The following is a 22,200-nucleotide window of genomic DNA, read 5'->3' as shown; positions in this document are numbered from 1 at the left end:
TGATGTTCACACAACAATGAAGTCACCCAACAATGCAGTTCTCAGAATGGATCTCTGTAGGTAAACGATGCATGTTCTGTATTGTAATGTATTGATCAAGTACCTGACAAGGCCAGATGCCAGATGCCTGTTCTAGAGGGTGCTAAAATTTACCCTGGATTTTCTCTGGTCTTGGTAAGTTAGCGAGTAGCACCATCTATTAATTTTACACCTCTACTAAGTTGCCGTAGGAGTGAGCTTCTGCTAGCGTAAAATGGACTCATCCAAGTATCACTCTTTTTCCTTTACTCTGGTAAAGTGAGTGTGCTTAGAACTCAGACCCCAGAAAGTTCTAGAATGTGATAAGTGGGGGTCCAGGGTCTTGACCATCCATAGTCAGAGTTAAAGATTCTTCAGTGCCTTGAATGTTTAGGGAGAAGATTCTGACACTCTTGCAATTCAAATGCATTGCCCCTTGATTTTTTTTTTAACTTAAAAAATTAAGGACTCTTGCAAAATTCGCCCTGATTGAGACTTAAATTTGATTCTGGGCTTCACGAATCAGACAAAAGGGAATTATGACAGGTTAATCCTTCTTCACAGTTCTTCGGAGGACAAATCTGACCAAGCACCAAATTCCAGAAAGGACTTTTATGGGGTTGCACTAAGATTTGAATCTGAGGCCTACCTGGATTCCTCACTGAAAGAATGATCCAGGTAATCTTGCAGTACAGTTCAGTATCCTCCTCCTCCTCCTTCTTCTTCTTCTTCTTTGTTTTTTGGTACAGGGGATTGAACCCAGGGGGCACTTAACCACTGAACCACATCCCCAGTGCTCTTTATATTTTATTTAGAGACAGGGTCTTGCGAAGTTGCTGAGGCTGGCTTTGAACTCACAATTTTCCTGCCTCAAACCTCACATCCTCCTTATTCTTAAATAGTAACTACGGTTCAGATTACTGAGGAGATTGAATCAGAGGCTTGGTAGAGTGAATATTGCATGTCTGTTAGTTGGGATCAACCTCATTTTTTTTCCAGTAGGGATGTGAGTGAATGATTTTGACTAGCACATACTCCATCCCTCCTATGCTTTACCCCAGCTCCTTCACACCCTGTGTCGGTGACTCTGAAGTTGTTCCCACAGAGATGAAATGTGTTCTCCCACACCACTCAGATTGGCCTGTGAGATGTGGACAGAAGTGACAATGTATCAAGCTTGGGCCTTGAGGCATTCTCTCCTCCTGAGCATCTGCCATCACCTTAAGGACATGGCCCCGAAGCATCTGGTCCAAGGAAAATGACACATGGGAGCAGATTGCACCCAACCTGGTGCTCAGAGACCCTCCATGTGAGTGAATTCAAAAAACAGTTCCGAGAGTCGTTGAGTGGTGAAGTAATTTGTTGTCTGTCATTACTGTGACAATAGCTGGCTGATTATTGTTTCCAGGTTTTCTGTGAACAAACCTGGAATGATATATGTGCTGCATTCAGGGAAAAGTTTAAAAAGCAGAATATTATAAATTCTGCTTTTGTAGAATAATAAAGATGCCTCTGATCGAATTTTTTAAAACAAAAGAATATGCTTATACATCTAAATATTAAAAATATGAGGGATGGCATGCACATCTTTGCAAGTATGAATTTGAAAAGTGTGGAGGAGGGGAGGGAAAGGGGAAATACCAGGAATGATATTGGCCAAAATATATTGTTATATTGTGTGCATGTCCAAATATATAATAATAAATCCTTCCATTATGTACAACTATAATGCACTTCAATTATGTACAACTATAATGTACAACTATAATGCGCCAATAGTAATATGTGGGGGAAATCAAAGACAAGAAATGTATGTACATTTACAAAAAAATTGATAATTTTTTTGTATGTTAGTATATGAATATTCATGTGCATACACACACACACACAATTTATGAATTAAAAAGTTTCGCTATCCAAACACAGCAGCTTCAAAGTATGCTGCCACCACACTGTCACCATAGCAGCTGTAGTGACCCACATCTGAGGGTGACCCTGTTCCCTGAGTGGACTCTGTATGCTGTCCCCGCCCTTCCTCATTGCCTGGTGTTAGAGACAATTGAACACAAACTTTCACTTTCTCAGTCACTGCTGGCCAAAGAAGCATCATGGAGAGCTACCAAGTCTGGGAGTTGAGTAGTCAGGGCTAGAGACAGAGTCGGTTTGTTAGTTTGCTCCCTTTCAGAAATATCGGCAGCGCTGTAGGTGCTACACTAAGTGCCTGGGGGGCTGTAGTGAGAAGGATTTTGCCACAGAGCCTTGGCAGGTTGCATCCTTGACTAGCCAAAATATATTGTCTGGGTCTCCAGGGACACACCTCTATCACTCTCATATAAGCCCGAAGGCTGTGTTCGTCAGGTTTTTTGCTGCTGTGACCAAAAGATCAGACAAGAACAATTTTAGAGGAGAAAAACTTTACTGGGGCTCAGTCCAGAGGTCTCAGTCCATAGGCAGCTGATTACATTGCTCTGGGCAGGAGATGAGGCTGAACATGATGACGGAAGGGTGTAGAAAGGCAGGGCAGCTCAAGACATGACAATCAGGGAAAGGGGGGAGACATTCCTCACCAGGGACAAAATATAAACCCTACAGGCACTCCCCTGGGGACCCCCTCTCCAGCCACACTCTTCCGCCCACAGTTACCAACGGGTTAATCCCCACTAGTGAGTTAACACACCGATTGGGTTAAGGCTCTCATAACCTAGTCATTCACCTCTGAATGTTCTAATATTGTCTCATGCAGGAGCTTTTGGGGGACACCTCATATCTAAACCATCACAAAGGCCATCTTATAATTTGCTGCTTCTTTTTTTAGTGCCATTTTTTCGTCCCTTTTTTTGGGGAGGGGCTGGGAGAAAAGAGGTGCTGGAATGAGAAAGGATCCCATGTTGTCTTAGTGAAGAGTCTTTAAAATTATTTTCTTGCTGATATTGACACACTTCCTCTTATTTCATTATATGGTCTGTCCCCCATATCTCACTCCACACATACCCACAGCAACAAACTTGTCTGTCTTTTCCTTGGTGATTTTCTTTATGACTGTATATATCTGTATTTCCTTATGATCATACATGTTCAGTATCATGTATCACTATGTACACATGTATTTAGGGTGTAAGGTAGGAGACTAGTCTTCTTGTCTTTACAGAACCCAGTGGTCAATTTTAATTTTACAAGCAAAATAGAGACATGCAGTTAAGTGTGTTCAGGGGAAAGTCAAGGCCAGGTATCAAGAGGCCACCATCAGGATTTTCCTGCTCCAAGGTTCTTTGGCTAATCTTTCTGCTGATCTTCAAGTGGTTGGTGGCCCTTTGCCAGCAGACCACTGTGTGCCATTTAATACAAATGCAACGGTGCCCCAAGTTGCAGAATCACATCCATTGTGGGGTGGGGTGAGGCTGGACGGGCAGGGGAAGAAGGGACCATTGACCCAGTATATTACATTTACATTGAGATTTTTTTGATTAGGGTGACCAGTTAATATACATCCAAACTGGACATGTTTGAGAGTTCAAGGAGGCGTTATTAACCATTCATCAGGAAGAAAGACATAAATTGACATTGTTCTTGGCAAACCAGGTCGCACGGTCACAATTCTTCTGGTGTCACTGTGTGGAATGGACTGACACCGTGGCCTTGTGTCACTTGTTTTCACTTTTTAATGTACTGAGAGTCCCCACCATTCTCACTGTTTGTTTTGCCCCAAGGAGCTTATAATCATTTCTAAAAATAGTTTTCAAAGAACTGGAATGGTGCTACCATTTGACCCAGTCTTCTCACTCCTTGGCATATACCCAAAAGACTTAAAATCAGCATACACATCAATGTTTACAGCAGCTCAAGTCACAGTAACTAAGCTATGGAACCAACCTAGGTGCCCTTTGACAGATGAATGGATAAAGAAAATGTGGTGTATATACACAATGAAATATTACTCAGCCATAAAGAAGAATGAAATTATGGCATTTGCTGGTAAATGAACAGAACTGGAGACTATCATAGTAAGTGAAATAAGCCAATCCCCAAAAACCAAAGGTTGAATGTTCTGTCTGATATGTGGGTGCTCACACACAAAAAGGCAGGGAGGGGAAGAATAGAAGTTTTAGACAAAGGGAAGGGAGGGAGTTAGGAATAGGAAAGACAATAGAATGAATTGGACATAATTTTCCTATTGTTCAGATAGGAATACACCACCAGTGTGACTCCACATCATGTACAGCCACAAGAATGGGATCCTAGTTATACTCCATGTATGTATAATATGTCAAAATATATCCTACTGTCATATATATCTAAAAAGAAATTAAGAAAGTGAAAAAAATAGTTTTCAAAGCTGTAAAATATCTGTCAAACTTACTGGACAGCTAGCACACGCCAAACATTCATTGAGCAAAAAGATAATCATAGCTCCTACCTTAGACAGTTGCTGGGAGGCTTACCTGAGCAGATGCATGTAAAGTCCTCAGTCCCCAGCTCAGAGGACGCTCCTAGTGTTCCTTACCTGAAGGACACACTGGCTCTTCTAGTCCATTTTTCACCCCCTGAAATTTTGTCATGTACAAATCAATTTTTATATGATGGGATTTCCGTTAGGCAAAGTAGTTCTTGGAGAGCTATCTGTTTAAATGGATTTTTAAAATTAAATGTACGTTAAATGATTTTTAAATAATTTAGTCCTTCAAATATAGTTTCTAAGTTAATGGGCTGAAATGTTAGGTTATATGATGTCAGGTCAATGCTTGGCACAGTGCTTGGACATAGTAGGGATGCGTAATAATTGTTGGTTTTATTAGTGACACCACCTCTCTTACCTTTGGAAGGCGGTTTGAGTGACATGGGGTATGGACGTGCAACCCTGGCCTGAGATTTACCAAATATAATTTGGTAAAATGTGCATAGTAATCATGCCTATTGCATAAAACTATTTGTTGGTTAAATGTTGTGATGGATAAAAGTGATTACAATTGTGCTTGCACATAAAAATGGTCAATACATATTTGTCATTATTATTGTTGTCAAGGTACTAAGCCAAGTGCAGTCCACATATTGACTCTATTAATCACTGGAAAAAATTCATTCACTTATTTGAATGTCTGAGAAATAGAATTTGGTGATCATTGTACTTTCCTAGCTTCAATTTATTTTTAAAAATCCTGTATTTTTGATACCAACACCATACCCACCTTAAGGGTTGAGATTTGTCATCTCTTCTTTCTTGCAATTTGCCTATGCCCTATCAGATCAGGTAAATTCAAAATCTTTCCTCACATTTTCTCCTCCCTGTCCTGGCCTTGGCTCACATGCCTTTCCTAAGGCTTCCAACTCATTTCCTGTCCAATCTGCTCTATATACTGTCATCCAAAGTAACTTCCTAGGGCATGGCTCTAAAAAAAGTACCCATGGCTTAGCTAGAATGTTCGGTCCTTTACTTTTGGGTCTCCATCCACTTATTTGGAACACTCTCCCACCTAGTCCTCTTTATGCACTATTCCTGCCTGCCTGTCTGTGTCCTCTGATTTCTCATTTAAAATTCCCTCTTCCTGGGAGATTTTTTTTTGCAATTCATATAGCTACCTACAGTTTTAAAAAAATAAAATATGAAAGCGTATATAGACGGGGTCCTAGCCCCCTGCCCCACTTCTCCCTAGAGATCACTATCACTTTTGGCTGAAGGGCACCTTTTTGTACTCTACTCTATGCAGTGACACACACACACATGCACGCATACAGAATGCGTGGTGTGGCTTGATGTTTTGTGTGTGGGTGTGTCTATGGCATAAATAGTATCAAATTGTACTTATCGTTTTGCAACTTGCTTTTCTCCCCCCCCAGCAATCTGCCCTGGCAATCTGTCCATCAAGATGTATCTTAAATGCCACCAGGAATTCCCTAAAATTTTACAAGATGCCATTTACTGGAAGTGCTCTCGGCTGAAATTCCTCGGAATCTCTTAGGAAACGTTCTTCTTGTATACATATGTATATGTGCATAGTGAGGATCATGAATGCTTTTCTAAAATTTATATTTTTATTTATACTTGTCTATAATTTGAAAAATTTCATCTCTTTCCCCAATATTATATTTTGAACAAATAGATGGTAGTTAAGAAACACACACATGTCCATCATATATAGACACACACACAAACACATTGTGCTAGTCCATTCAGGCTGCGATGCCAAACTTCCCTAGAGTGGGTACTTAAAGCACAAGCATTTATTTTTCACAGTTCTGGAAGTTGGGAAGTTCAAGGTCAAGAAGCCTACAGACCTTGTCTCTGGTGAGGGCCTGCTTCTTGGTTCACAGAGGACTATTAGCTCATTGTGTCCTTACATGGCAGAGAGCAGAGGAGGAAGCCAGCCATCGAGCCTCTTAGTAGGACACAAATCCCAACATGAGCACCTCACCCTATGATCTAACTACCTCCTAAAGACCCCATCTTAAAATCCTGTAACAGTGGGATTAAGAGTTTGCAGATGCTTTAAGGAGACACAAGCATTCAGTTCCAACATGGGCATACGTGTGCTTTCCTATCTTTGCTATAATTTTATGCTCCCCATAAACCTGTTAGTATGTGTTCCTGGTGACCTTGATACTGGGAAAGCAGGTGACTTGGAGAGGCGGAGGCTAGCATGTGGGTCACCAGGAAAATGTGCCACCCTTGAGACCTCTGCCAGGATGCTCAGCTCTTAGGTAACAACCTCACTTCTGGGTCACGAGGACAGCAAGTCTTGGATGAAATGTTGTCTCACCGGGCTCTGCTGAGCTGAGCGGTGCTGGGCCCAAGCAAAGGAGAAGCAGGGCCCTCTACATGCCTTTACCAGAGTCAGCCAGCGTTCGCTTCATGGGCATGTTATTACCTTATAACTATATCGTACACGGTATGCACATGTGATATTAATCATATGCCAGGTGTAATTAATTATAAAAGTAAATGCACTTTGAATATCACTTATTTTAAAGGCTTGGGACCAGGAATATTTCAGATGTTTTCAAATTTTGGAACATTTTTGTATTCATAATGAGCTGTCCTAGGCAGGGGACCTGGGTCTAAACAGAAAATTCGTTTATATTTCACGTATACCTTCTACACATAGCCCAGAGGTAACTTTATACAATATTTTTAGTGCACCTGTGTTTTGACAGTGACCTGTCACATGAGGTTAGTTGTAGAATTTTCCACTGTGGCATCATGTCAGGGCTCAAAACATGTCAGATTTTGGAGCATTTTTTGGATTTCAGATTTTTGGATCAGGTATGCTTAACTTGTTTATACACACACACATACACACACACTAAAATATCATTAAAATATCTTAATATTAAAAGTTAATAAAAGTTCTATATTAAAAGGAAATGACTGAGTAGGAGTTGCCCGACTTGTTTCTGTGCCATGGGCAACCCTTACAAACTTGCCCAGCCAGGGAGACCCAGAGCAGGGTCCTGAAAACATTGGTTGCTTGGAAACAACTGTTCCCCATGCACTGTAATGCTGGGCTGTAAAACAAACATCAGTGCACTTTTTAAAAAAAAATTGATATTTTTTATCATCATCGATTAAAAAAAAAGTAGTATGCCAAAACAGTTGTTTGAGATGAATGGATATAGAAAATGTCGTACATATACACAATAGAATATTACTCAGACTTAAAGAAGAATGAAAATATGGCATTTGCAGGTAAATGGTTGGAGCTGGAGAATATCAAAATAAGCAAAATAAGCCAATCCCCCCAAAACTAACGACCAAATGTTTACTCTGATAAGCAGATGCTGATCTATAATAGGGTGGGGGTAGGGAAGGAATGAGGGATCTTTGGATTGTGCAGAGGGCAGTGAGGGGAGGTGGGGAGGGGAAGGACGGTGGGATGAGAGGACATTACTACTCTATGTACGTGTACAGGACCAGTGTGAGTCTGCACCATGTACAGCCAGAGGAAGAAGTTGTCCTCCATTTGGGTACAATGTGTCAAAATGCATCCTACTGTCATGTGTAACTAACTAGAACAAATTACAAACAACAAAGAAAACCCCATTTTTTTTGGGGGGGGTCCCTTTGAATTCCGCACCAGAGGCGAATGCTTTGCTTCCCGACTGCCAGCCCAGCTTATACACTGAGCATTTACGAACAAGCAAGCACAGAAGCGGCCCTGAAGGCTGGTCTGGAGCTTGGTGACACTCCAGCCGTTTGTCACACTTTGCAGCCAGTTGCTGTTCACCACAGGCTGGTTCCCCAGGTTCCGGAGACAGGATTCTGTGACTCCTCTGGCCAGCATCACACAGGAAGTCTCCTCCAAGTTCGTGGCCGTGTACACAGGACTACTAAGGACCATTCCTTGGGGGCAAGGACTCCAGGCCTGCTGTGGCTTGGATAAGTGTGTCCTAAAGTACTTTGTGTTGAAGGCTCCATGCCCGCTTGGTGCTATTGAGAAGTGGTGGGACCCTTAAGAAGTGGGGCTTAGTAATTTTCCAGTCACCGGGAGCATGCCCTTGAAGGCCAGTTCCTTCCTCTCCTGCTGTTTCATATCCCAGACATGAAGTGAATAGCTTTATTCTCCCACACATTTCCCTCCCCCATGATATGCTCCCTTACCATAGACCAAAGCAGTGGAACCCAGGAATCATGGACTGAAACATATAAAACTGTGAGCCAAAATAAACCTTTCCTCTTTATAAGTTGATTATCTCTGATATTTTGCTGCAGTCATAGAAAGCTGACTAACACAAGATCTCATGCAGCTCTTATATTCTACTCATGCAAAAGTTGGGAGTCTTTAAATATTTTGATCAATCCACCTTCTTCAACTACTTTTACTTTTTGCCAGTTTTGAACAATCATCATGCTATATAAGTTGAAAAATCTACCTGTAACATCTGCCCTGTTCATTAGCAAAGCCTCTGCTATGACCAAGGTATGGATCAAGGACATTCTTGCGTTGACCACTTCTGTAGCACGGTCTTTTCTTTCTGATGTAGATAAACAGACCTTTGGGCACATGGTTCACTCTAGAGTAAATTGGAACTCATCAGCACATTTACAACATCACATCAGGTACCTTTAAGCACATTACATTGCAGACTCTATAAATCACCCATGGTGTCTGGGCAAACTGCTGAGCTGGTTTCCTTATTTCAGCTTGTTGAGAGTGTGGTCCTCTCTGGGTTATTAGGCAAACCCAGATTCATACTTGACAAAGTCATCTTCCAGGGGAGGCACCCCAGGCCTCCTGATGACTCTCTTTCCCTTCTGCCTTGCTGTTTGGCACATGGTATCTGCAGGAGGCCTTGTGACCTGTGACTATCGCAGGGACGGCTCTCTGAACGTGATGGTAGTGGGGTCGGGGGAAGCACCAGTGGGGAAAATCAGCTGATGAACTGGACAGGGGTCAGACCAGGAGCACAGAGTCAGAAGAATCAAGGGACCTCAGGAGGTGGTAGTCACAGAACCCATTATAAGGGAGCCGTGGGAAGCTCAGGGTCCCAGAAGTGGAACTGGGTGAAGGCTCCAAGCCAAGAATCTGTGACTCAGTGCAAAACCATCACTGACCCCAAGGCTGATGTGGCAGGGGACCAAAGATCATAATTAGGACCTCCCACAGACTGAGGCACAAGCCTGGTGCACGGTTAGCACTAAACTGAGGCTTAGGCACTAAACCAAGGGATCATGTTGAATTTTCAGTGGCCCTGGGGGCCCTGGCTGAGAAATCATTACCCAATCCTGTGGCCACCGAAGATACAGAGACAGAACTCACTTTATACTAAACTGAAGATACAACTCCCAACCTCTGACACAGTTCACATCAACCTCTGAGACTATGGGCTTATCTTCTAGGAATATGAAATCATAGCCTAAAAGAAAAAGGCAGGAATAACTTCTTGGTAAACAAAGACACAGGCTTCCTTGTAGCTAGATACCAGTTAGCCAATGTTTTAGTGATAGCTGTTCACATTAATTGAATACTTGCTGTGAGCTATCAACAACGATGCATTATATAAGCATTTGTTTCTCTCTCTGGTACAGATGAGAAGACGGAGTGGTTGACTCACTTGCCCATGTTTGGAGCCGGGCTGGGATTTGGGGAGGCCTTTCCCCAGAGCCTCTGCTCCACGTGATTGCATGTGGCCTGAAGCACTGAAGACTTTCTCAGATAAATGCATTTACCTCCTTGTTTTTCCACACCATGCTGATGTAGGAACCCGGTGAGTCTTTTTGCTTTTGCTGATAATTAATGGGTGATCTTGTTGAAGCATTTGGCTTTTGAAGGACCAGAGATGACTTCACAAATGGAGGCAGCTGGAGGTCAAGTTGGGAAAACTGTTCTGATCACCCAAATCACTTGAGAATGAACCTCATGGAGAATTTACAGTGCCACTCTTGGACATTAAAAAGAAAACATAGAGGATTGCATTTTTGTTAACAAGCTCAAAATGCATTCATGTATTTTTAAATTATTTTATAACTCAATGAATAAGAGTTTAATTTCTGACTCCTTTCTTGCTTCTTGAATGAAGTTAGATCACTTCGTTCCTTGAACTCTCTGATTCTTTTTAGTAAAACAGAGTGTCCACAAGATGATGATCCATTCTTCTCCCATTCTTCCTTTGAAAGTCCAAAAGACTTTTCCAGTAAAATAAATGGCATTTAAGAGATGTTTCTTTCGATTTTTGATTTTCTCATAAATTAGACACATGTCAACAGCCAATGTGCACGGGGCTTATCATGAGAATAGAATAAGGAGAGAATAGAAATGCTTTAATTTGACCGTTCCCATTTTGGACAAGCCACTCGGTTTCTGTGACAACTTTGGAAATATTGCGTACACAGACTCAGAAATCTTTGAAGCCCAGGCAGGTAACTGTGGGACTGGAAGGTCACATGACTTATTTTATAGAGGGAGAAACGGAGCCCCATTTCCTCTCAGTGATCAGTGCTGAGGGATGCATAGGAAACATATTTCCATTTCCTTTCTTTCTCTTTTTGAATAATTAGTGAAAGTTACAAAAACATTTTGGAGCATGTACATCTGGTGTCAATTTCCCTCCCAACATTTTATCATGAAAATTTTCAAGCATCCAGAAATGTTGAAAGAATCTACCAAGGGTACCTGTAAACCCACTATGTAAGCCCACCACTAATTCCTGTTTTACCATATTTGCTTGATTGTAGACCTACCCATCTGTCTATCCTCCCATTCATCTATCTTATTTTTTGGAAACATTTCCAGGTACCTTGCAGACATTAGTAAACTTTTCCCTGCTGGTCAAACAGCATCCTTATCATTAACTGGAGTTGAATATCAGCTGATAGTATTTTTTTTTTCCTCTTGATGTAACTGGGGCTTGATTCCATGTCACAAAAAATCATAATACGATTTTTTTCCATTCTTTTTTCTTTTCTCTGTTAAATCTCATGCAGAAGCTAGCATGTGAAACAGAGAGTAGCAAAGCAGTTTGGGGTGGAGAGGAAAGAGGCCTTGGAGACTTCACTTTCTAGGATGGCCCAGAGACGGTGTCGGGCACCATGAGTTATCAAACTGGGGTGAATTTCTTAACCTTATGAGCCTCATTGTGATCCTCTATAAAACAGGGTTTTGGGACTAACTCTTTTCTCAGGCTCTTCCCAAGCTGTTCTCTCCTCTCATTCCAGTGGTGCTAAGGCATTGGACGTGGTGCAGACTTCCCCCTTTATAAATCCCACGGCAGAAAGCTCTCCTTTGTTTTAATTAGCTCAATGCAAGAAGGCGCATTTGAGAGTCTGGATCGGAATGCCTGTAGTCAAAACCACAATTGGAAGGGCGGTCTCTGGAATGGAAGAAAACTGGAAAAACAAGAACCTGACCTAAATGGAGGGCCAAACATAGCCGCCTGCACACACACAGGGTTAGCATCCTGACCTGCTGTACACAGCCACCCGGCCCATCTTCCAGGGCCTCGGCCAAGTCAGGACCAAGAGCATCTCTCAAGAATTTCTGTGTCCTGTAAGGGCAAAGTTGCTTGGGATACTGAACTTCTGGTGCCCCCTGAGACACACTGCTTTAGTGTGTGGGACAAATCCTTTACTGTCTGGGGTCAGGAGGCTCTGTCCAGTGTCCTGTGTCAGGGGCCCAGGCGGGCTGGACAGCAGTGTGGGCATGTGGGTGACTCTTGGGTGGGATCTGAGGCTGGGGCCATGTTGGGCCAGAATCACATGAGCTGGAGGGTCAGCGTGTTGGAGGATGAGAGCAAGGCCTCGTGCCCTACCGAGACCACACAGAGTGTCCAGGTCAGAGAAGAGGGCTCTGAAAAATGGAGGGAGACCTCCCAGCTGGATCAGGGATTGATTTGCTAAGTGAAAGCTAGAGAGTGAGCCCTGCCTGTGCCCTGAAGGAGCTCAGCTGCCCAGAGGTCATTCTAACTAGATAGTGAGCCTTGTGTTGTAAGGACGGACAGGACAGTGTCCAAGTCAACTCTGTGTTCAGGACCTAGAAAGGTAAATGGTAGGTAAATGATAGACAGATGCCCAATATTTATTAAAGGAAGAGAAATGGAAGAAGGCAGAGTGAGAGAGAGAGAAGAAAGATGCGGTGGGTGGGTGGGTTTGCCTGGGGTGCAGTAGGGGCTGTCAGGGAGAACTTACGTCTAACCTCTTCACCAGTGACCACTGTTTTGACCATAACTCCCAATAAAAAAATAGGCATTGCATGATGGCCCAGTACACACAGACACACAGACACACACACACGTCCCCAAAGTCTCTTAAAACGCATTGTATTCCTCAAAAATTCTTTTCCATTTCACCCCATCTCAGAACACTCTTTTGTAACCTACAGACTGAAAAACTCTACGTCCAATCCCTTTGATCTCTTCTGGGACTTCATTTCTGCAAATATCCCTTTCCGTCACAGAATTTCTAACATCTCGCTCCTATATGAGAGTTAATTCTTTCTTCCTGGCAGCAGGTTTATCCTGTTTAAGAAAAAGCAGACACAGTTCTTCCTTTCTGGGGACAATTCTTCCCAGTAGCTTCTCTTGATAGGAATGACGTTTAACGAGGTGAGCTGTACCTGGGTGCCCTCCCCATCTAGGTCTCCCTTCCTCACCCGGGCACCTTCCTTTACCTTCAAGGTCGTCTTCCGCCTGGCTACACCGTCCAAACAGTCTTCTGAACTACTTTCTCTTCCTCTTCTTAACTACTTTCCTTCTTGACTGGGGATGGTTTTGGGTCACAAGCAGGCACATTGTGGCCTGCTTCTTGGGGTGAGAGCAGATAAGGCTGGATGGAGCAGTCCTGGCAGATTCCCTTCTCAACCCACCATCCGAGGCTCTAGTCCCCGATGCCAGGCAAATGACACTAGGATTGAATGGGCTCTCGGTTTCTTGACAAGGACCGAATCCAGATGTTTCATCTGGTGAAGGTGCCTTGGGCTCCTTGCCTGGATTCGCAGCAGGTTACTTTCTTTCCTGGATCTCTCACATCTTCTCTTACAACTGGGCACTTCTTCTCCATTTTAATAAGAATTTTTTTCCCCCAGAAATCTTATTGCTGAGAGAATCACTTTCTGATCTAGACCCTTATTTTAGGGTTGGAGGGGTAATTTTGAGGAGCATGTCCTCCTGCACCATGAGAGATTTTGTGAAGGAAAAATGGAAAGAATTCACAACTGGTTGTGCAGGGTTTTGGGTTTGGGGTTGAGAAGGTAAAGAAGAGGGACAGGTAAGCGTCAGAAAACCTTGAAGTCGGAGCTTAGGTAGTAGGGGAATCGTGGTAGGAATGTAACAATTGAGAAGAGGAGAAATGGTTTCAAGCTATTTGGGGAGGGGGCAGGGGTGGGAAGAGTATCATGGTTTGACTGATAGTGTCCCCCAGCCCCTGCCAAAATTCATTTAATCCCCAAGGAGACGGCATTAAAAGATGTGACCTTTGGGAAGTTACGTCACGAGGGCTCTGCCTTCATGAATCTGATTAGCAGCTTCAGAAATGACTTGAGGATGAAGTGATCATTCTCTTGCTCTGCTTTTCTTCAGCCACATAAGGAACCAATGTTCTGTCCCTTTGGCCCCCTTCTGTCAGCCAAGGATACTTAGATGGCATCATCTATAAGGGATGGACTTTTTCTAGACTCTGAAACTTCCAGTGCCTCCATCCTGGACTTCTCAGCCTCTGGACCTGTGAGAAATAAGTTTCTGTTGTTTATAAATTACCCAGTCTCAGGTATTTTGTCATAGCTACCCAAATGGACTAAGACGGGTGGGGATGGACAGGGTAGGCAGAGAGTACAAAGGGGGGAAATTGACCTCAATTTCAGACAGGCTGGGTTTGTAGTATGGTTGGAATTTATTTTACTGAATGTTTTTCTCTCCCTTTGCATTACTGTTAGAATAAGAGAATTTGATTTGCAGTTAAAAATATTAGGTTTGGTAAGGTCGTATATGCATGTTCATATTCATATGATTTTATATTAAGGATTTGGCTGTAGACATTTATACACAAACATACATATAAATATTTGCCAAAAAGTCTTTAAAAATTAAAGACTTTAAAAATTTACCAATATGAGAAAATTCAGAAGCAGACGAAATTGGACTTGAAAAAATGTAGCTAACCATCGAAATTAAATTTTTAAACGTGCATTCAAAATGCGAAAATAGAGAGAATGCATCTGAAAATTATTTCTGAAGTAGCAAAACAAAAATTCAATATTTTTTCAGTTATGTGGCTGCGATTGGTACAGGTATATTTGATATATGGGAGTTTTAACCTGCTTAAAATGATTTATTCTACGAGAAGTTAATAATTCAATAGGACTCACGGCTGTGACAGGCAATTTTGATATGGGTAAGTGAAGTTATGAACCTGGACATAAAATCACGGCAGTAAATGACAACAAAATGGAAAGCTGTTGTGTTGCAGTCACTCTGTGCTTGAGCCACCATCGCAGACGAGGACAGAATCACCGACAGCTAAAGCCAGTAAAAACCAGAGCAGACAACCAGGTTGAAGTTTCTCAAGACCTCTGGGTGTTTGGAAGCCTGAGGAGGGAGGTGGGGGCCGGTGGAGTAGTTCTGAGCAATGTCATCCAGGGAACAGGTGGGAGAAGAAGGTGGAAGAGACTGAGGGTAGAATCCTTGGAAATGTCCACATCTCAGGGAAAGGGAGAGGAAAAAGAAGCAGTGGGGCATTTTGAGAGCAAGAAATGAGAAGGTCCAGGGCTCAAGAAGCCAAGAATTCTCGAGGCTCTTTGGGAGGCTGCTTGGCAGCGTTGAAGAATAGAGTCCCAGAGAAAGAGGCCCGAAAGTGCCTCCTTGGGTCTGATCGTTGGGGAACCTTGGGGCCTTGGGGACAGGTAATGGACATTGGTGAGGATGAAGGTCATCAGGATGCCAGGGTCAGGTGAGTGGAAGGCAAGGAACAGGGGACATTGCCAGAGGAGAGAGGCCACATGGTAAGGAAGGGCAGGGAGAGACAGATGGCCCTCATTTTGGATCTGACATGAAGTTTTCCTACAAGCTTTGGGAAAGTCAATATTTACTGAGGCACAAAGATGTGTGTGGGAGATGAACACATTCCTGATATCTGAGAGCCTCAAGGCTAGCACTGTGAGGCCAGCACAGAGGGCCAAAGGCCACAAGCCTCAAAGTGGGTTCCATAGGACATGAGCAGATGTTTGGTGCACAGGGAACTGCGTCTCTCCTCTTTCACAAATTGGTTCCGGTTCCTTCTGTCCCTCGGGAGAGGGATTCTCACCATCCACTGGCTGCTTTTGAAACAGGGGCCCAGCAGACCTGTGCCCTCAGCCCTGAACTTGGCTTTGCATTTCTACTCCCTTTCTGGTTCATTAAGATGTTCATTTTGTTTTGAACTGGCCTGTGTCTATTATTTTTCTCCTCTTTTTTTTTTTCTTAGTTGTTATCTCTCTCTGCTGGGCATGCATTGTGGGGTATAGGGACGTGTCCAAGATGGACCTAAGTGTGCCTTTTGGACCATAGGTCCCAGGTGGACTATGTCCTATTTCCCAAATTCGTGAGGCCACAGAACTCTTCCTCCTTGGGACTGCTTCTGTCTCGTTTTTGGGAAGCACACTTTGGAAGGCTTGTAACTGTGAGGGTGGAAATGACAGGAAGGTACTTTAGAAAAACTAAAAGGTATTGGAATGAAGAGTGGGAGGAGGAACAGCTGTTCCAGGGAGCTCCTTGTGGCTCTGTGTGCAAGGAATGCCATGTAGTTCCGGAAGCCAGGAGCTGTTTCAGTTCAGTCGTGCAGGGAGCCTGCCCAGGGGGTCTGCCAGCAATCTCATCCAGGAATGTCACTGGCAAGAACTTTATTTTCTTTAGGACCTTGGATTGGAGATGGCTCAGGATAGGACATTGACCCTGGGTGTGAAGCTGGCCCAACAGTAGCAGGGCTCAGTGACTGTAATCTGTGTACCTCCCCAGGGGACTCTGGGTTCTGTTTGCTGTGTGTAGTAAAGGAACTCAAGCACCCTTAATCCTTGAGTGACAGCGCCACCTCCCCAGGGTATGTTCAGAGAAGAGGGTACTATGTGACAGTGGTGGATGATATTCCTTCATGGCCACGGTCCATGGAAAGCAATTCTGCTTTCTTCCTTGGATAGTGGTGGAGGAGGAAAGGTGGGTGTGGGTATTCATCAATTGCCATGCCCCCAAGTAGCTATTGGGTTTCTATCATGCGTTTGTGCACTCCATCAACAGGCAGAGAAGAAACTGATATAAAATGAATAAAATCAGTAGTCCAGATCTCACAAGCTTGGAGTTCAGCAGAGGACACAAGCAAATAAGTCACCAGTTAAAATGAGATGAGACCCCCCCCACCTCCACCCTTCAGGAAGTTCAGGGAGAAATGGAATATGTGTCCAGGATAGATCTAGAGGGAGAGTCTGACCAGGCTGAGGACCAAAAGATGGGCTAAGTAGGTGTGTGTCTGTGTGTGTTTGCACGTGCGTGTGCACACACATGGGGGGGGGGAGGCAGTGTAAGGGGGCGGATGTATAAATTCCAGGCCCAGAAAATAGGCTTTCAAAAGTCCAGAGGGGAGAGAAACTATAATCTGTTGGAGGAACTGAAAGACGTGCCACTTAGAAAGTTCTGGGTGAGGGGCCTGGGTGGGGCTGGAGGAGTGAGAGTGACAAAGCTGAGGGCAGGCACAGCCCAGTTCACGGGGCAGAGCTGCTCAGCCTGCCCAGCAAGACCTCCAGAGCCTGGGCTGCCACTCGGAGATGCTAATCGTTTTCTGCCGACATTGACCTTGACTGCTTTGTTCTCTTCTCTACCTTCCCCTTCACTTTTCTGCCCTTCAAATCTCTCCTTCAGGTAGCTGCACCCCTCTTGTTGGGGTTGGGGAGGTTGGAGTCCCCCTGGGAGTGACCTGGCCACTGGGATGGGTCAGTGTGGGAGAGCACAGCTAGTCAGCAGCTGGATGATGAGTTGGGGACCCATGGTCAGGGGTCCTAGGAATCTGCTGAGACAGCTGGTCCATTAGGAAGGTTCCACAGGACAAGAGAGGACAGATGGAAACCTGAGGACCCTTAGGGCAGGTAACAGGAGGAAATCCAGACATGGGCAATGGGCAGGAGGGTGACCCTGGGGTCATGGTCCAGTGGGACTTTCTTCCTGGATCTGAGGTCCCTAGGTGTAGCCACAGAAGCGTGATTCTCACTGGGTGGAAGAGCACACCACACCAGCAGGGTGGCGTGATGCTGAGTCACCTGGGATTTCCCACGGGCACTTGGGATCCTAGAATGCATCACACTTCTGCTGGCTGGGAACAGCCTGCTCCCCTAGGCCAAGCCTGGAGGCCGAGGTCAAGGGGCCCCACTCTGGGGAGCAGAGGCATATGAGTCAGGGAGCCATAGCTTGCTCTGCTTTCAACTCTCACCTCTTTATTGAATGCCACCACCTAGTTTCTTATCTGTACTTTCAGTTTCTCTGCAAAATGAACCCTTCTTTCTCATTCAGTTGCTGCCTAAATGCCATCTCCTCCTTGTAGCCTGTTCCAGTACCTTAACCAAACCAGGGACCTCTTATTGTAGGTCCTCCAGCTTTTTAAAGTTTCTCCTAATGTTCAGCACTTCCTGTAGAATTGATTAAGCAATTACTTAGTGCCTGTTCTCTATGAGGCAGTGAGCTCTATGAAGGCAGGTTCTGTCTCTTTTGCACACCATTCTATTTCCACTGGGTGGTACATTCTATTTCCATTGCAGGCACCCAACAGGAGCACAACAGTGTCTGTTTGAAAGAATGAATCAGTGAATATTTCCAAATGCCTGCAGGACTTCCGTTAGATGACTCTGACGGCCATTTCCAAAGGCTTGACAACAACTATCTTTCTTTCTAATTCTGGGTGTGCATTTTATATCTAGGCTCCCAATCAGAACAGAAATAAAAAAGGGTTGTAGAGATAAATAGAACTCTATGGGAGTACTTCAAAAACAGATCCTCGTCCCCTATGTCATTTGGGTCAGGTCATATTGCAAACACGAAATGCACTTTGAAAATGGTCAGCTGCGTGAGCTGGGCGGAAAGGGGCCATCAGCTGAGCTTTGTGCAAAGCTGCCTTTGGGCACACGCAGGCTGCCCAGAGTTCTGACAGGCACGCCATGCTCAGGTGGAGGTGATGCTAATGATGCAGGTGCCCTGTGCCATTACATTTTCGAAAAGCGATCTTAATAAGGCAGCAGTGAAGAGCATGAAGATGAATGCCGCATTCAGGCCAGCGCACGGCACTCGATGGTGCTGTGAGGGCTCTTTGTTTCTCTCTGGCATGTGGATGCACAGCCTTTGATGTTAGAATTTTGGCTCATTAATAACTAATTTACATTTCCCAGACAGCAAATTGTGATCTGACACAAATTTATAAAAGAACTCCAAATGGTGAAACTCTCTTATACAATGAGTCCTTTGTGGCCTTTTTTCTTTTCTTTCTTTTTTTTCCCCTTCTAACTTAAGGAGTTTGTGATTAAAATTTTAATGCAATCACTGAAATCTCCAGGGCTACTTAAAAATAAAACACCATCTTATTTCCTTCCTCTCAGAGATTATGACAACGGGCTGATCCTATGTGGATGCTGTAAATGCTACAATTGCTTTTTCATCTGCTCTGAGCTCAGATAAAATAGGATGTCCTCAGTGGGCCAGAGGGAAGACCTAGAGAAGGAACTGGCAGTGGTAGCAGGAGACGATGACGCTGTGGGTTTCTTTTTGCTACTTTGCAGGTTACCGGGTGGCAGATTTCATATGGGATTGTCACATTGGCTTTAGGGGTTCCCAGGTGTGGCTCTCAATGCTGAAGTGTCCTGGGGATGGAATTCAGGGGCACTTGACCACTGAGCCACATCCCCAGCCCTATTTTGTATTTTATTTAGAGACAGGGCCTCACTGAGTTGCTTAGTACCTTGCTGTTGCTGAAGCTGGCTTTAAACTGGCGATCCTCCTGCCTCAGCCTCCCTGGCCACTGGGATTATAGGCGTGTGTCACTATGCCCGGTTGAATTAGTTATTTTTGAAACACAGATGGACAGGTTAGACCTACCAAGATAAACACACACACACACACACACACACCACACAGAAACATACACAGGCACACAAGTGTACACATCTCTTCTTAGTGACATCTTGGAAGATGACTTGGCTACATCTTGGAAACTCAGTTGCCTCATGGAAAATGTGGTGGCTTTTCCCTATTTGACCCCATATTTCTTTGGGAGAATATGGAGGTCAAGGGCAGTTTGCAAACTGGCTCTTGGAAAGCAGATCCAGGTGCATGTCTCCCCCCTCCCCTCACCCACCCCACTCATTGCTCTGTCCTCCTGTGTGGTGATGACTCAGCTCTGGGGAGGTAGGGCAGGACTGCTCTTTCCTTGTCAGAAGGCAAAAGTATCATGAGAACCCAGCCACCTGGAAACATCTTCCCTGGAGTAGAAAGGGAAGTCTGTGTCGGCAGAAGAGAGGAGATAGACCAGAAGAGTGGATCAGAGAGCTGGCTGTGGGCAGGGCCGGGCCAGGGGGTGGGGCCTGGGGAAAAGGACATGGAGCAACCCAGCTGACTGCATCATTTCTGGCAAGAGTCTTGGTTCTACTGAGTTACTCTTTGCTTGCAGAAATACTTTAGGCAACAGCCATGGGCTTGTTGTGTGGAATGGCAACATACCCAGAATGAAAAGATTTTTAAACTGGCACCACTTGAGGTCAGATTTTAAATGGTCACACAGCGTGAGCCAAATTGACTACATGCAGAGAAGCAACAAGCCACCCGGTTCCCTATATTATTTTAATAACAGAAAGAATGCATTAGGAATTCCAGGCAAGACTTCCACCTGGACACGGTCCCAGATTCTAACTCATCTGTGCATGCCTTTTCAAATAAGCCTCTGACAAAGAAGGGTTTTTTTTTTTCTCTCTCTGAATCTCTGATGAAGAAATCTGAGGTTCCCCTCCCTGCTTCTGTTATAGGAAGCAAGAAACCTGAGCCTTGCTCTGAGCTGGGTGACTCTGTGGAAACTTGTTAAGAAAGCTGCAGTGTCATTTGCAGGTAACCCAAGAGGTGGCATGTGACACACCTGGCCCTTTTCTCTGGCTTGGACATCAGGGTTCATGGAACAGAACAAGGTCCTTCCTTTCTGCGTCTCTGTGATATGGCCTGGGTGCTTGTGACATTTGCAGTCTCCCTTCTCCACCTAAGTGTCCCCACACCACTCAGAGCCACGAGGGAAGAAGGAACATCTTGTGTGTGCCCATCATAATGAGGGACTTTCTCAACACCTGAAACATGGCTGACATTTAAAAAGAACAGTAGTGTCATGCTTGTTAATTTTATCCTCCTGGCCCAGAGTGGCTCATTTAACACTTGACTATTTCTCTAAGTCACAGAGACCAGACTAGATTTTTTTTAAGAAGGAAGTCAATTCTGCTTCCAGCTGTAGATGAACCAAAACAGGAAGAATCTTCTCACTTTTGTGAAGATGATGGGTTCGCCTGGCCATGTTGTACTTCACTTTCTTCAGTCTGTGGGATTCTTTGGAGTCAGTTTAGGTTCAAATCCTGGCTCTACCGCTTACCTCCCGGGATCTGGGATTTGTTACTTAATCCTCCTGAGCTATTTTTACCTCATCTGTACAAAGTGGATGATAACAGTTGTTAAGAGGATTAAATGCAAAGTTCTCAGCACTTGGCCCGGCACATGGTAAATTCTCAGAAGGAACTGCTGATATATGTATAAGGCTTACCATGGAGATGGGTATAGAAGGCTCTAGAAGTAGAATCCTGGGAACAGGAACACCCTGAGCTGCTCTCTCACGTGGCATTTCTAGGGACACATCGCCACTGTTGTACCATCCTGCTTTCTGGGCAATTAGGATCCATCCGTATTCAGCTGAGACACCAGCAGGAAGGGCCCTTTCTGCCAAAAAGGTTTATAACCCTGAGGCTATGGCCCTTATGGAAGGATCCGGCTTCCTGGGCAAACTCAGCTTTGGAGTTTCAACATCTTGTATTTTTGGGGATCCCCAAATAGAGTGCAGAATTTTGTGGGCACTTGGTGCATATCTCAGAGCTCTCCCAACCAAAGCCAGTGCCCTAGAGTAGAGACTTTTCAGGATATAGAGAAATAAGAAACGGGTCCAGGAGAGAGCTATGTCCTAGCTTACACTGGCTAAAGGTTGTTACTAGTTTTAAAGGGTCAGAAAATCTCGGATCAGGTTTTATTACTTAAGAATAGCTAATAAAATAAACAATCATCACGGAACATAACTCAATCTCAATAAATCTTATTGTCAATTTCATAAGGCATTCGGTGAAAGGCCCCCTTCAGGTACTGACAATTAGAACCAGGTTCTGATGCTTGGAGTGGAAAAAAATAATTGCGTTAAAAAATGTAGTCGTGGGTCTGGTGTTGTGGCTCAGTGGCAGAGTGCTTGCCTTGCACATGTGAGGCACTGGGTTCAATCCTTAGCACCACATGGAAATAATAAATAAAGATATTGTGTCCATCTACAACTAAAAAAATATTTTTAAAAAAATGTAGTCATCTGATTCATAGTTGGGTAGGGATGGGGAGCATGGGAGGAATAGATGAATTCTAGATAGGGCAGAGAGGTGGGAGGGGAAGGGAAGAGGTATAGGGTTAGAAATGATGGAGGAATGTGATTGTCATTATCATCCAAAGTACGTGTATGAAGACACGAATTGGTGT

General features: G+C 44.2%; 1 long non-coding RNA gene across 1 annotated transcript in view; it reads left to right on the top strand.

Annotated features, from left to right (window-relative positions):
• The first annotated feature begins 585 nt into the window (after positions 1-585).
• Positions 586-22,200, top strand: part of LOC124099256 (uncharacterized) — a 46,588-nt gene continuing 24,973 nt past the window's right edge. Inside the window, exons 1-3 of the long non-coding RNA XR_006853895.2 lie at positions 586-696; positions 1,154-1,327; positions 10,037-10,215. This is a non-coding gene — a long non-coding RNA (uncharacterized LOC124099256). The remainder of the gene's footprint in view (positions 697-1,153; positions 1,328-10,036; positions 10,216-22,200) is intronic.

This window comes from Marmota monax, unplaced genomic scaffold, assembly GCF_021218885.2.
Source record: "Marmota monax isolate L192 unplaced genomic scaffold, Marmota_monax_Labrador192_F-V1.1 WCK01_AAM20220418_F8-fsc00011, whole genome shotgun sequence".
Taxonomy (NCBI): Eukaryota; Metazoa; Chordata; class Mammalia; order Rodentia; family Sciuridae; genus Marmota; species Marmota monax.
This window is presented reverse-complemented; position numbering and strand designations above follow the sequence as displayed.